The following is a 15,695-nucleotide window of genomic DNA, read 5'->3' as shown; positions in this document are numbered from 1 at the left end:
GAGCTTTGCCTCCTAGGTCGGACCCTGAGCCCTATTCCCTTGGGCTAGTCCTCGGGGAGGACTGGGAGAGGTCGCTGGACTCTTTAGAATACCACCCTAACGAGGAAGGTTCAGAATGAAGCCAGCTGACTGGGTACTTCTCCACATACTGCTTTGCTTTTCCCCCCTACTGTGGCTATGGAGGAGAGAACTTCCTCCACAGTGGTAGTGCAGAGGGCAGTTGAGGTCCTCGATTTTCAACTATCCTCCGTGGCAGTCAGGACTAATCATTTGACAGGGGTGCTACAGATGGGAGTTTCCAAATCCAAACCCTTAACCCCATTCAGTGATACTCTCACAGACATCCTTTAGGGTACTTAGACCAAACTCAGCACAGGGACTCCTGTGAATAGGACGATTGGCCACCTACATCGCCCGCTCCTTGGGACCCAACTTTCCTCACACAACGCCCTACCCCTGAGAGCTTGGTAGTTCAAGCCTTAACTTCATACGGCCCTTGCCCTTTCCCTATCACTCCCCTGGATAGGGAATCCAAGAGGCTGGATTAATTTGCAAAGATGTTTTCTTCCGCCAGCCTAGCATTGCGGTACCTGAACACTGCATGCCTTTTGGGCCATTATTTCCACACCCTGTGGGACACGGTTACACAAGTGCTGCCAGATGTTCCAGAGGTGACCCACACTGTACTCTTTCAAGCTGTTGCCGATGGGAGGGATGCAGCATAGTTCACAATTCGTTGCAGACTTGACACGACTAACTCACTAGGCACAGTGATTTCCAAACCAGTGGCACTGAGGTGTTATGTCTGGTTGAGGATCTCTGGCTTGTCGGGAATGTCCAATCTTGCCTTATGAACATGCCCTTTGATGGCATCTCTCTCTTTGGAGACCATCCAGATTCAGAGCTCGAGAACGTCAAGGACTCTTGGGCTACTGCCAGGACCTTGGGCCTCGTGGTGGGCCCCATGCCCACACCAATCTGCCTGTCGCTCCTTTTGTGGCTACTAAAGGGTCTTCCACCCATGCCTGTTCCTGGCCAGCCACTGTGCTGTGCATGCTTCCCAGCTACTGCTTGTACGAGAGCGTGTGCTCTCTGGCCACTCAGCCACCAGTCCCCTACCCCCGCCAAGCAGGATTCGCCATCACCTACCCCACTGGCAGTCCATAACATTGGACAGGTTGGTTTTGCAGATAGTTCGGAGGGGCTGCTCCTCCCTCTTCGAGACTACCCTTACACCCATGGCACCATCTCACGATCAGCTGACACAGGATCATCTTGCCCTTCTCCACAAGGAAGTCGCGGCTGTCTTGACCAAGGAAGGCATAGAACATTTTCTGGTGCCAGAAATAGGCTGGGGTTGCTATTCCTACTACTTTCTAGTTCTCTAAAAGGACAAAGGTCTTCGCCCCATTCTAGATCTATGAGCCCTCAATCTGTTCCTCAAGAAGGAGAAATTCAGAATGCCCACGTTGGCTCAGGTCTTGTCTGCCATCGACCCCGGATAATGGATGGTAGCTTTGGACTTGCAGGATGCCTATTTTCTCATCCCCCTCCTGCCTGCCCATCGGCTGTGTTTGCAGTAGGCCACAATTATTTTCAATTCGCTCTGCTCCCCTTTGGCCTTACTAGCGCCCCTCAGGTGTTCACAAAGGTGATGGCAGTGGTTGCGGCTCATCTTAGGAGATCAGGGATTTCAGTCTCCCCCTTTCTCAATTACTGGCTGTTGAAGCCAGACTCACACAGGCTTTCGTCTCCCACTTCCAGACTAAGTCAAACATCCTGCATTCTCTGCGGTTCACAATAAATGTGCCAAAGTCACACGTGACTCCCTCTCAGATGCTTGCTTTCATTAGAGCTGTTCCCAACACAGTTCAATTTCAGGCTTGTCCTCACAAGTGGCAGGTCCAGGATATTCAGGCTATCGATGTTTCAGCCTCTATCCTGGATTTCGGTGAAATTGACTCTGAGGCTTTTGGGCCTCCTGGCCTCCTGCATCCTGCTGGTGACACGTGCCAGATGGCATATGTGGGCTCTGCAGTGGATCCTGAAGTTTCAGTGGATGCAGCATCAGGGGAATCTCTCCAACATGGTCCAGATCTCGGAGGGACCTGGAAAGGACCTGCAGTGGTGGCTTTAGAACCGTGATTGGGTCAGAGGCAGACCCCTCTTCCTTCCCCAACCAAATCTGATTTTAGTGACAGATGCATAACTCCTGGGATGGAGTGGCCATTCTGGAAGAGGTGAAGATCAGAGGACTCTTGTCTCACATCATCCTGCTGGAGCTCCGAGCGATGGACCCTTTGTCAAGAGGTTCTGCGTCTCGGGACTTGGCAGGAACAGCAGGGTGTATCCCTGTTGGTTCAACATGAGGCTGGCTCTCTGAACTCCAGAGCAGACAGACTCCACAGAAAATACCTAGTGGATCACGAATGGCATCTCCACCTGGGTGGTGCATATAGAGGTACAGTGATGTCACTTCCGGCGTGGGTGACACCGACGGATGTGGAGCCAATGAAGGCCACCTAGTCCCATGCAGGGGGTACTGCTCATTAAAAATCTTTCAAATCCAGTTTGATAATTGAAAGGAATCTGCAGCTAGATATAGTCTCTACCAAATAAGGTGTTACTTGTTCATTACTAACCCAAAGTGTTCATATTGAAAGAGCTATATAGAACAACCATAGGTAAGTGGTTAGTTTGGCCCATTTATCTATTTTTTCTTCCCAGCCTTGGTGAATGACTTTGGTATTCTAAAATCTTTTTAATCAGAGGAACTTAAAAATGAAAAACCTCCCCGTTCTCTGGTAGAGTTAGGTCTGTCAATGATCTTAATAAAGATAATATATTATCATGTTTTGAAAGCAATCCTGCATCAAGTGATCAGTGACGTTCATTTGCTGGTTTCATTACCTTATTTTTTAAGTAAACTGCAGACTCCCCTTACACACCCTGCTCCCATTTGACTCATGGAATCCACTTTTTCACTTTACATATATCTCGGCCACCGATCCTACCTAAAGACGCTCAGAGCAGGCTTTCACCTAGCATGCTTAGGCCCAACAGATGAGCTATCAAAAATTAAGAATGTCAGGCTTTTGTTTATTTAAATGCTAGGTGGATGGTGGGAGTGTTTTGGATTTGAGCATCCTGGATCTGTGAACTCTTGATGGCCTATCCCTTCTGCTGTGTTGATGGGTGGATGAAGCTGTCCTAGCCGTGTAAATCATTTTCAGTAATGCCTCAGAAGTTCTTTTATTCCTACCTTCTTGTTGAGTTACAAGTTATTGTTGTGCTTGGTTGCCTCATCGTTCCTCATTTATCACTGTACTTTAATATTTAGCCTCTTTGTCTCAGTTCTTCAGTGCAATGTATGCATGTGTGCCCAGATGTTGTAAGTTATTTTGTGATGGATACTCCTAATGGAAGATTCCTCACCTTAGGCTATCGCCCACGTGCCAGACTGGGTCAGAAGATTGTTTTCATAGCAATGCTCCTGTGCCCCGCCACGTGGCATCGTGCAGATTCCAATTGGCTCTACACTACCCCAGAAGTGACAGAGCAAAGCAGCATATAAGCACCACCCCTGCCTGCTGACATCAATTACATTTATTACAAGCCTTCCAATGTGGATCTAGAGCTCCACTCCTGAATTTATCAGTTTTCCAGTGACTTCAAACTACAGTGTGCTAGGGAATGATATCCCCTGAAAATGACAGGATTCAAATCGTGACACAACTACAGAATGCAAATGTCAGTCACGGATGTGCAGGAAGTATTAAGGGGGCCTTTGCAGTGCCACCTGACTTGCCACTGGCTTAGCAGGTAACACAGGAGTGACTAAACTCCTTGGTGTCTCCAGACATGTGGGGCCAGTGGAAGTGAGGAACAAGCCTTTCCCAAGTCTTACTTTGCCCAAGATGTCCTGTAAGGGGAATGTCATGATCTAGGGTCAATAAGAACTCAATAAACTTCTGAGGTATGACCAACCTCCTGGTGGCACCAAGATTGCGGTCCCTAGCCTCAGAAGAAAGGAGCCCATTTTCCCAGTAGAAGCTGTGTGATCCACTGGCATCCCCTGCCTCTTCTGTAGCAGCTTGTTGTCTGAGGCCTTCAAGAGATGGGCAGGGTTTCTGCTTCAAACTCAGATCCTTCATGAAGGGTCCCCCTGCACCCAAGCAAGCTCATGTCAGCCCTGTCATAGTACGGTTTAAGGCGATTCACATGAAGCACACTGTGGGGCTTCTTGGAGTGCCCAGGTCAGCCCAATAGGTGACCTCTCCTCTATTTTGTGGGGGCTTCTCCTCTTGTCCTGGAGTGCTCTTGGGAACACAGGCTCCAAGACCCACACTCTCTGTCCTGGCCAGTAAACATTCAGCACAGCCCTTTGGTCATGCCTTTGCTTCTGAAGCTCCTGGCTGGTCTCAAGGGTTTTGGAAGCCTTCTTCGTGTTCTCTGCTGTGCGAGAACGCAAGCCTAGCACATAGTCAACTATGTCTTGTTTGGGGGGGCTTGAGAGGTTGCTCCCAACCCTCCTTCACAAGACTAAGAGGACCTCTAACTGGATGTTAAAAGAAAAGTTCAAATGGGCTGTAACCCACTCCCTTCTGTGGCACCTCTCTGTAAGCAAAAATAAGTTAAGGTAAAAGGACATCCTGTCTCCTTCTGAGTTTTTCTTAGAGTCCCATGACCATACCTTTAATGGTTTTGTTGAATCTTTCGACCAACCCATTTCCTTGTGGATGGTCAAGAGTGGTGAATTTGTATGTTACACCACATTCCTTCCACATTGCTTTTAGGTATCCAGACATGAAGTGTGTAACTCTGTTGGATACAACCACCTTAGAGAAGCCCACCCTGGAAAAGATTCCTAAGAGGGCCTTGGCCACTTCAGGAGCTCTAGTGGTCCTAAGGGTAATGGCCATTGGGTACCTGGTGGCATGGTCCACCACTGACAGAATTAATCTGTTCCCAGATGCTCTAGGAGGGTCAAGGGGACCAACAATGTCAATCCCTGCCCTCTCAAAGCGAACCTCAACAACAGGTTGTGTGATTAAGGGGTCCTTTGCAGTGCCACCTGACTTGCCACTGGCTTAGCAGATAACACAGGAGCAACAAAACTCCTTGGTGTCTTCAGACATGTGGGGCCAGTGGTAGTGTGTAACAAGCCTGTCCCAAGTCTTACTTTGTCCAAGATGTCCTGCAAGGGGAATGTCATGAGCTAGGGTCAGTAAGAACTCCTTAAATTCTGAGGTCTGACCAACCTCCTGGTGGCACCAGGCTTGGGGTCCCTAGCCTCAGAAGAAAGAAGCCCATTCTCCCAGTAGAAGCTGTAGGATCAATTGTCATCCCCTGCCTCTTCTGTAGCAGCTTGCTGTCTGAGGCCTTCAAGAGAGGGGCAGGGTTTCTGCTTCAAACTCAATTCCTTCCTGGAGGGTCCCCCTGCACCCAAGAACTCTGCCATGTCAGGCCCAAGCTCCTCTGTAGATTCCTTACGAGGGGCAAGATCATCTCCCTGAGGAGACTGATCCTCACTTGAATTTTGGACGGAGGGTCAGTTCTTACCCTTCCTACCTCTTTTCTTGGGAGATGGCTGGTCCATAGTTTAAGGCTCCGGTGCTCCTGATTCACCCTGTTTCCTGGCCTGTACTGTAGTAGTCACGGCATTTCCAGGGATGCCCAGCATTGCTGTATGGGCTTGTAACTCCACTTCAGCCCAGGCTCCAAATCATTGGTCATTAGACACTGTAGAGGAATAGAAGAGGACACTACAACATTTTTACCCCTGCCCCCCCCCCCCCCCCCCCCCCCCCACTCAGCCCAGCTAAAGTTAACAACTGCCATGGGGTGGCATTTAGTGATGTTGTCAGCATTTGTGACTTGGTAATAGTAACCAAGTAAAAGTTGCTCAGATGACACCAGATTTTCAGTCACCATGGTGATACTGGCACCTGTGTCCCTGTAAGCTTCTGCCTCAATACCAGTTATGAGGGAGTACTCCCTCTATTTCCTCATATTAGGAGGCCAGGCAGGCAGTGGGCAAGGTCAATGCCACCTTCTGATATTAGGACAGCCTCAGTGGTTTCTCCGGCTAGTTCAGAGTCCACTACAGTGCCAGAGGTAAACCCAGCTATACCCTTGGTTGAAGTACTACTATCAGTGCTATTGCTAAGGGCACTAGGGGCAGCAGTAGAAGTACTATTCCTGGTGCGTTTCTTAAGACAGTTGCTATCACCTGTCCTATGGCCTCTTTCCTTACACAAAAAGCACCAAGGTTTATTTTTGGAAGAGGAGGACTTGGACCAACACCAGAAGAATGTAGAAGACACTTTTTATCTTATCTTTAGATTTGTCCACATCCTTCTTCTGAGACTTAGAAGCTTTCTTCTTCTTTTGGGCACCCCACCATGGGATTTCTTACCTACCGTGGTGCGAACCCATTTGTCTGCCATCTTTCCCAAATCTTGGGGAGAGGTCAGATCAGAGTCCACCAGCTGTTGATGCAGTTTGTCAGACACACAGTTGTTAATTATGTGCTCTCTCATGATAATATTGTAGAGCCCTTCATAGTCATCCACTAATGGGAGCCCATGCCAACTGTGTCTGCAGGCCTGCAATTGCAGCCTGCGTGAAATGGTGCATGCACCTTTCACTTCAGATTCAAGGCTTGCCTTATATTGCAGTCAGTGCACTTGGACACTGTAAATGACCCCTCTGGTAGGCCCTTCAGCCTAAGGGGAGGGTGCATGTCCCTAAGTGTGGGGGTATACCCTGCATGAGCAGGGTACCCCTACAAACCTAGAATCCATTCCCTTGGGCTTTGTAAGTGCGGGAAGCCATCTTTAGTTATGCAGTGGACACTGGTCAACAACACGAGTGGTCCAACTACATAATGGCTTCTCCCAGCCTAGGCATGGTTGGTATAAAACATGTTGTAGTCATGCAACTACACCGGTTCCATTGCTAGTTGCATGATCCTATGTGCTGTGGGAATTCCTTGGAGGATTCCCCAGCTCTGCCTGTGCTGCCTTATGGGGTCTGGCTGCCAGCCCACGCTGCTGCCAACCCCAGACATTGTTCTGCCCTCCTGCTGTTGAGATTAACTCAAGCATGGGAAGACATAACAAATGATTTCCTGCAAGGGAGAGGTGTAACCACCTCTCCCTTGGCAAAAAGGTGTTTCTGGGCTGGAGTGGGGTGGACTTTGAGCTTCACCAGACTGCCTTGAAGGGCACATTTCGTGCCCTTCTTTCATAATCCAGTTTGCACCAGTTCAGGAAGTCCCGATTCCCGGTCTGGCACGAAACTACACAAAGGTCCTGTCCAGCTCCTCCCCTAGGGCCAGTTGATTCTGCCGTATTGGAAAAAAGATGGGCAGAGGCCCCTGGGAGCATCTGACTGCTTAGGCCTGGTAGATAACGTCCCTAACTCCTTCTGATAGCGGGTCACTACAGAGTGTGATCAACCACTGTTAAGGGTTACTTTAGAGCTCCCTCTGAGGGTAGGTCCTCAGATTCGTCGAACAAGACTCTTCTGCAACCTGGCATCCAGAACCGCTGCTGGGTCTGCCTTAGGAACTGAGACAAGACTGTTTCCAGTTGGGAGGGCTCCCACTGCAACATTGTTTCTCCAGCTCTTGCAGGATTTCTGCAAAAACCGTGACTGTGCATCCTCCATGGTCACAAGGACGCCGCCTGCATCCAAGAAGCAAGAAGTAATCTCCCTTGGAGTGAATGAATCACTCCCCTGCATCCGCAGGCACGTCAAAATGAAGACGACTGCCTGGTGGATCCTGTTGTCCCACGGGCAACGTAAAGTACCTGCTCATAGATGGTGGTTCTGTGGTCCTCTTCGGGTCAAACCGACCATCTCCACAATGCTCTCCGCAACCATCACCGGTAGCCACTCCACCAATGATGCAATCCCCAACTTATACAGGAATGAGTCAAGATGACCCTGACGCATGGGACCTTTATGACGCACCAGTGTCAGATAATAGTCCTGAATGTTATCCAGCTAGACCGTCGCCACCAGAGGATAGTACAGCCTACGCACAGGTGGTGTCAAGAGCACCGGCATTTCATAATGTCAGCCTGCATGCTGAGCCAATTGAAGACGACTTTCTTTTTAACACACTGTCGTCCACACACAGCCAGTATCAAAGTCTCCCTATGCTACCCGGAATGCTAAAACACTCCAAACAAGTGTTTGAAGAGCCTGTAAAAGGAAGGGCCATTACTCCAAGAGTGGAGAAAAAATATAAACCGCCACCAACAGACCCCGTGTACATCACACAACAGCTAACACCAGACTCAGTTGTTGTAGGGGCAGCACGCAAGAGAGCGAACTCACATACTTCAGGAGATGCACCACCTCCAGATAAAGAAAGTCGAAAATTCGACGCAGCAGGCAAAAGGGTGGCGGCACAGGCAGCAAACCAGTGGCGTATTGCCAATTCACAGGCTTTGTTGGCCAGATACGATAGGGCCCATTGGGACTAAATGCAACACTTTATAGAACATTTGCCCAAGGAGTTCCAAAAGAGAGCGCAGCAAGTAGTAGAAGAAGGACAGTGTATCTCCAACAATCAGATACGGTCAGCAATGGATGCTGCAGACACAGCTGCTAGAACTGTCAACACAGCAGTAACAATAAGGAGACATGCATGGCTGCGTACATCAGGATTTAAACCAGAAATACAGCAAGCTGTGCTGAATATGCCATTCAACGGACAGCAGTTGTTTGGGCCGGAGGTGGACACTGCGATCGAAAAACTTAAGAAAGACACTGACACGGCCAAAGCCATGGGCGCACTCTACTCCCCACAGAGCAGAGGCACATTTCGAAAAACACAGTTTAGAGGGGGGTTTCGAGGACAAAGCACAGAACCCACAACCTCACAAACAAGTATCAGCGGGGAAGTTTTCGGGGACAATATAGAGGGGGACAATTCCAAAAGACTAGAGGGAAGTTCCAAAGTCCCAAAACTCCTCAAAACAAGCAGTGACTTCCAAGTCACAAATCCCCAACACATAACATCTGTGGGGGGGAGACTAACCAAGTTTTACAAACATTGGGAGGAAATAACAACAGACACTTGGGTCTTAGCAATTATCCAGCATGGTTATTGCATAGAATTTCTCAAATTCCCTCCAAACGTCCCACCGAAAACACACAATATGTCAAAACAACATATAGATCTTCTAGGACTAGAAGTTCAGGCATTGCTACAAAAAGAAGCAATAGAATTAGTACCAAACCAACAGAAAGGGACAGGAGTTTACTCTCTGTACTTTCTCATACCCAAAAAAGACAAGAGTCTGAGACCTATACTAGATCTCAGAACATTAAATACATACATCAAATCAGATCACTTTCACATGGTGACATTACAGGACGTAATCCCACTGCTCAAACAACAAGACTACATGACAACACTAGACCTAAAGGATGCATATTTCCATATACCGATACATCCTTCACACAGAAAGTACCTAAGGTTTGTATTCCAAGGGGTACATTACCAGTTCAAAGTGTTGCCATTCGGAATAACAACTGCGCCATGAGTTTTTACAAAATGCCTGGCTGTAGTAGCTGCACATATCAGAAGGCAGCAAATACATGTGTTCCCGTACCTAGACGATTGGTTAATCAAAACCAACACGCTAAAACTGTGTTCACAACACACGAAGTACGTCATAGAAATCCTCCACAATCTAGGTTTCTCAATCAACTCCACAAAGTCACACCTTCTGCCGTGTCAAACACAGCAATACTTAGGGGCAACAATCAACACAGCAAAAGGGATTACCACTCCAAGCCCACAAAGGGTTCAAGCATTTCACAATGTAATAAAGACCATGTATCCAAAACAAAAGATACAGGTCAAAATGGTGATGAAACTACTAGGCATGATTTCCTCATGAATAGCCATTGTCCTGAACGCAAGGTTGCACATGCGGCCCTTACAACAGTGCCTAGCATCACAATGGTCACAAGCACAGGGTCAACTTCTAGATCTGGTGTTGATAGACCGCCAAACATACACCTCGCTTCAATGGTGGAACAGTATAAATTTAAACCAAGGGCGGCCTTTCCAAGACCCAGTGCCACAATACGTAATAACAACAGATGCTTCCATGATAGGGTGGGGAGCACACCTCAATCAACACAGCATCCAAGGACAATGGGACACTCAGCAAAAACAGTTTCACATAAATCACTTAGAACTATTGGCAGTATTTCTAGTGCTAAAAGCATTTCATCCCATAATAAGCCACAAACACATTCTTGTCAAAACAGACAACATGACAACAATGTATTACCTAAACAAACAAGGAGGGACACACTCAACACAGTTGTGTCTCCTGGACAAAAAATATGGCATTGGGCGAGTCACAACCACATTCGCCTAATAGCACAATTTATTCCAGGAATTCAGAACCAGTTAGCAGACAATCTCTCTCGGGATCACCAACAGATCCACGAATGGGAGATTCACCCCAAATACTAAACAAATACTTCCAGAATTGGGGAGCACCACAAATAGATCTATTTGCAACAAAGGAAAATGCAAAATGCTGAAACTTTGCATCCAGGTACCCACAAGATCAGTCTCAGGGCAATGCGTTATGGATGAGCTGGTCAGGGATATTTGCTTACGCTTTTCCCCCTCTCCCACTCCTTCCATATCTGGTAAACAAATTGAGTCAAAACAAACTCAGACTCATACTGATAGCGCCAACATGGGCAAGACAACCTTGGTAAACAACACTACTAGACCTCTCTGTAGTGCCTCATGTCAAACTACCAAACAGACCAGATCTGTTAACACAACACAAACAACAGATCAGACATCCAAATCCAGCATCACTGAATCTAGCAATTTGGCTCCGGAAGTCCTAGAATTTGGACACTTAGACCTTACACAGGAATGTATGGAGGTCATAAAACAAGCTAGAAAACCTACCACTAGACATTGCTATGCAAATAAGTGGAAAAGATTTGTTTATTACTGCCATAATAATCAAATTCAACCCTTACACGCATCTGCCAAAGACATCGTAAGATACTTACTACATTTGCAAAAGTCAAATCTAGCTTTCTCTTCCATAAAAATACATCTTACCGCAATTTCAGCTTACCTGCAAATTACGCACTCAACCTCACTATTTAGGATATCAGTCATAAAAGCATTTATGGAAGGACTAAAGAGAATTATACCACCAAGAACACCACCAGTTCCTTCATGGAACCTCAACATTGTCTTAACACGACTCATGGGTCCACCTTTTGAGCCCATGCACTCTTGTGAAATGCAATACTTAACATGGAAAGTTGCATTTTTAATTGCCATCACATCTCTAAGGAGAGTGAGCAAAATTCAAGCATTTACCATACAAGAACCATTTATTCAAATTCACAAGCATAAAGTAGTTCTACGGACAAATCCAAAATTTTTACCAAAAGTTATATCACTGTTCCACTTGAATCAAACAGTAGAATTACCAGTGCTCTTCCCACAGCCAGACTCTGTAGCTGAAAGAGCACTACATACATTAGACATCAAAAGAGCGTTAATGTACTACATTGACAGAACAAAACTAATTCGAAAAACAAAACAATTATTTATTGCTTTCCAAAAACCTCATACAGGTAATCCAATTTCTAAACAAGGCATTGCTAGATGGATAGTCAAGTGTATTCAAACCTGCTATCTTAAAGCAAAGAGAGAACTGCCTATTTCACCAAAGGCACACTCAACCAGAAAGAAAGGTGCTACCATGGCCTTTCTAGGAAATATTCCAATGACCGAAATATGTAAGGCAGCTACATGGTCTACGCCTCATACATTTACCAAACACTACTGTGTAGATGTGTTAACGGCACAACAAGCCACAGTAGGTCAAGCAGTACTACGAACATTGTTTCAAACAACTTCAACTCCTACAGGCTGAACCACCGCTTTTGGGGAGATAACTGCTTACTAGTCTATGCACAGCATGTGTATCTGCAGCTACACATGCCATCGAACGGAAAATGTCACTTACCCAGTGTACATCTGTTCGTGGCATTAGTCGCTGCAGATTCACATGCGCCCACCCGCCTCCCTGGGAGCCTGTAGCCGTTAAGAAGTTGATCTTGAACATTTGTAAATTTGAAAATATATTACTTTAAACTACATTATGTACATTACTCCATTTCATGGGCACTATTACTAGCATACACAACTCCTACCTCACCCTCTGCGGGGAAAACAATCTAAGATGGAGTCGACGCCCATGCGCAATGGAGCCGAAATGGGAGGAGTCCCTCGGTCTCGTGACTCGAAAAGACTTCTTCGAAGAAAAACAACTTGTAACACTCCGAGCCCAACACCAGATGGCGGGATGTGCACAGCATGTGAATCTGCAGTGACTAATGCCACGAACAGATGTACACTGGGTAAGTGACATTTTCCATATAGAGGGAGACTCAGACTCGATATCACTTTTTTTGTTTGTTTTTACGATCGCAATAGGTCGTCCCGTGTTGGTACGTGTCAGGAGGGCTGACCTGGCCATTTGGATTTTTTTTTAAATATATAATTTTAACATATTTTTATTCCCTTAGGGGCGCATTTGCTCCCCAAAGGAAAACCTTTTTTAAATAAATAATGCCCCCACAGGAGGGGGTGGCCCACTTACACGGGGGCCGACCCCACCCCTCCCACCCCAAACAAGATCCCTGGTGCCTAAGGCCGTTTCCTGCCCATGGATCACAGCCACCCTGTGATCCATGGCCAGGAAACAGTGCCAGGCAGGCTTTTTTGACCTTTATCCCCCACTGGAGAAGGGAAGGGAGAGGACACTCCTCTCATCCACTCAGCTGGTGGGGAAACTGTGACGTCAGTGCACCTCGCTGCGCCCTGATGTCACAGATGGGTGGGAGGGAAGCCTGGGAGAGACGGGGATGCTCTTCTATGTCTCCCGAGGGCGTACAAAAAAAACCCTCCAGTGCAGTGCACAGCGTTTTTTAAAACCCCCCCCTGGTGTTCGCCACTGATCGTGGCCCGCACCAGGGAGGGGCTGATACACGCACCAATGGGGTTAACACCTAGCTGGGTCACTGAATATCAGAGCGGGCAAACTAACCAGACACTGTCTGGCAGTTCATGAATTCTGTCTGTATTCCAAAGGGGCGAGTGACATCATCTTGGCATGTTGAGTGCACTACAGGCACCTTTAGAGAACTGCCTTACACCACCTGTTTCGCAGATAAATTTGTGCTGAGAACTTGGGCTGCTTTCATTCCTAATATTGTGACTCCCTTCTACATTTGGCAGTCCATCTCGCTCCCAGCTGTTCACCACTTAAAAGCGGGGGAGAATCTTCATTTGTTGGGTCCCAAAAGAGTTATAAGCTTTTACATTGGTCATACTAAGGATCATCAAGTGGATGATCAGTATTCATTAGGGTTTTCCAGAGCAAAGAAAGGAAAGGATGTGCCGATGACCTTGTCGATGAGGATAGTCTTTCCATAAACATTAACATGCACTAGCTAAGAAATAGCCCCCAGAAGGCGGAGAGTCCATTCCACCAGGGCTAAGGCTGCTACCACTGAGCTGGTGCAACGAGTACTCGTCCTTGAGCTCTGCAACGTGGGCATTGGGACATACGTTCATTAAGCACTAATACCTTGACCGCCACGTATGATGGGAAAGTCATCTTGCTTGCTCAGTTCCGATCTGAGTTCACTCTACAGACCCTCCATGTTCATGAGATTTAACTTTGGTATCAGTCTGTGGTTAGAAGTTACTCACCTTTGAGAGCACTCTTTCTGGTGGATACCATGTCTAGCCGTAGATTCCTCATTGCCCTCCTACCTCCCTGTTTTGCCTGAGAGGCCTCTTTTTAAATCTAAAAAAAAGGGTTCCAAGATAGCAGTCAGTGCACTGTTAACAACTATTGTCCCTGCTCTGCATCCAAGGGTGCTGACGGAATAAAGTGTACTGGTGTCAGTGCACAGAGGTGACGCTTATATCCACTTTGCTCTGTGACGTCCTGGCGGTGTGAAGCCAAAGAAGAGATGGGCAATGGTATCTAGAGATGCAAGGGGGAGCACTGCTGTGGAAAAAAACTCCTGATTCATTCTGGCACGGGGTATATTCTAATGTGAGGAATCTGCAGTGAGATAGAGTATCCACCACTAAGAGCAACAAAGTAAGTAACTTGTTTAAAAATCGTAAATAAGTCCAGATAAAAATGAGATGCTAGTTATGGATGATCTTCTCTGACAGATGACTGGGCCTCAGAAATGTACCAATGTTGCAGACCTGAAACCTGGGTTATAATCTTGACTGATTCTAACCTTTGGTGTCACTGATATGCTCTACAGTAAACTCGTTTTTGCTCCTTAAACAGGGAGTCCTTGACTCTGGCTCACCCTCCAAAACCAACGAGTACTGGCGCTAGCAGTTTTCTGTTTGCACTCTGGGGATGCTTACAACAAATATAAAACAAAGCCGCAGAACTCCAGCTTCTACCTTGAACAACCCACAGTTCACAAGTATCAGTTGTATCACAATCTCTACGAATGAAGTTCCAAGTTAGAAAGTTAACTATATTATTTAATGTCAGTCAAACTTAGTCAGAAGAGCAGATTTTAGAACATCTATATAATGTGCTCCATTCTGGGGATTATCATGACTATACTGGCTTTAGAAGACCTGATATTTGCGTGTATGCCTGTTAGGTGTACCTGACAGATGATAATTTAATCTCTCTGTTTTAGATTCTAGCATTGATCTAGAAATGTTTACCTTTGTGGTGTATTCACCTGCTTTCTATTGACATGGTGGAGTTAAAATGAACTGCAAGTGTTCTCTTTATCTGATTTGGGAATTGGAAACTCACCAAGGAAAGTTTGCTGTCAAGCCTTTTTATTCTGTTTCATTTCTCAAAATAGTTCAAGAGTAAAACCAAAGTAACCAAAGTTTCATTCAGAGTCAACCACAGTTGAATTGCCAAGAGTTCATCTCACTTTCTGGAGATTTTCCTTGGAACTTTTGGCGGTGTGACCATCACTGCAAGTCATCAGCATTGTTATGAAAATCAGCCCTCAATTATAGAAGTAATTGCTGTAAAGAGTATACAGTTAATAGGAAAGGCTAGGGTACTTGGACACACCACAGATGATTCCAGATGAAGTGCATCTTAAGTCTCCCATTTAAAGTGTCTGTAGGTGTCTTTGACTTTCTGATCCTTTTCCCAAAGGGATGATAGCTTGAACCAGTAGTTGAGTGTGTCAAATGCTTTAAATAGCAGGGGAAGCTGCAATTACATTGAACTTTCTTGCAATCAAACTGACCCAATCTATCCTAAAATATAAGGATAAGACAAGGGGCAGAGTTGAGGAAAAGGTGGCAGGCTCCTGCAATTAATTCTTTCAAGAATTAACTTCTGCTGCACAAGTTTCTGTGACATCTGAAGGCCATGAGAGAATGTCCCAGCATGTGAGTTACTTTTTCTTCTCTCTTTTCATCTCCTCTGTGCCCATCCTCCCCTTCTCACTGGATAGCAGTGAGTCAGTGCCAGGGTGTTTGATGTGCTCTCAGGTTGATACCAAGTTATATCTGACCCAAAATATCACAGTTAACTTTATATGAGCTTTGCTTGTTTTCTTTCTTATAGAAGGGATGGAATCTCTCTCCAGGGACT

At 46.4% G+C, this 15,695-nt stretch overlaps 1 protein-coding gene across 2 annotated transcripts in view; it reads left to right on the top strand.

Annotated features, from left to right (window-relative positions):
* The window catches only part of HTT (huntingtin), a 1,416,422-nt gene that overhangs the window by 617,821 nt on the left and 782,906 nt on the right, over nucleotides 1-15,695 (top strand). The gene's annotated exons all lie outside the window — the stretch shown is intronic.

The sequence above is a fragment of the Pleurodeles waltl genome, chromosome 1_2, assembly GCF_031143425.1.
Source record: "Pleurodeles waltl isolate 20211129_DDA chromosome 1_2, aPleWal1.hap1.20221129, whole genome shotgun sequence".
NCBI classification, from domain to species: Eukaryota; Metazoa; Chordata; class Amphibia; order Caudata; family Salamandridae; genus Pleurodeles; species Pleurodeles waltl.
Note: the sequence above shows the minus strand (reverse complement) of the source record. Positions and strands in the feature narration are given on the sequence as shown.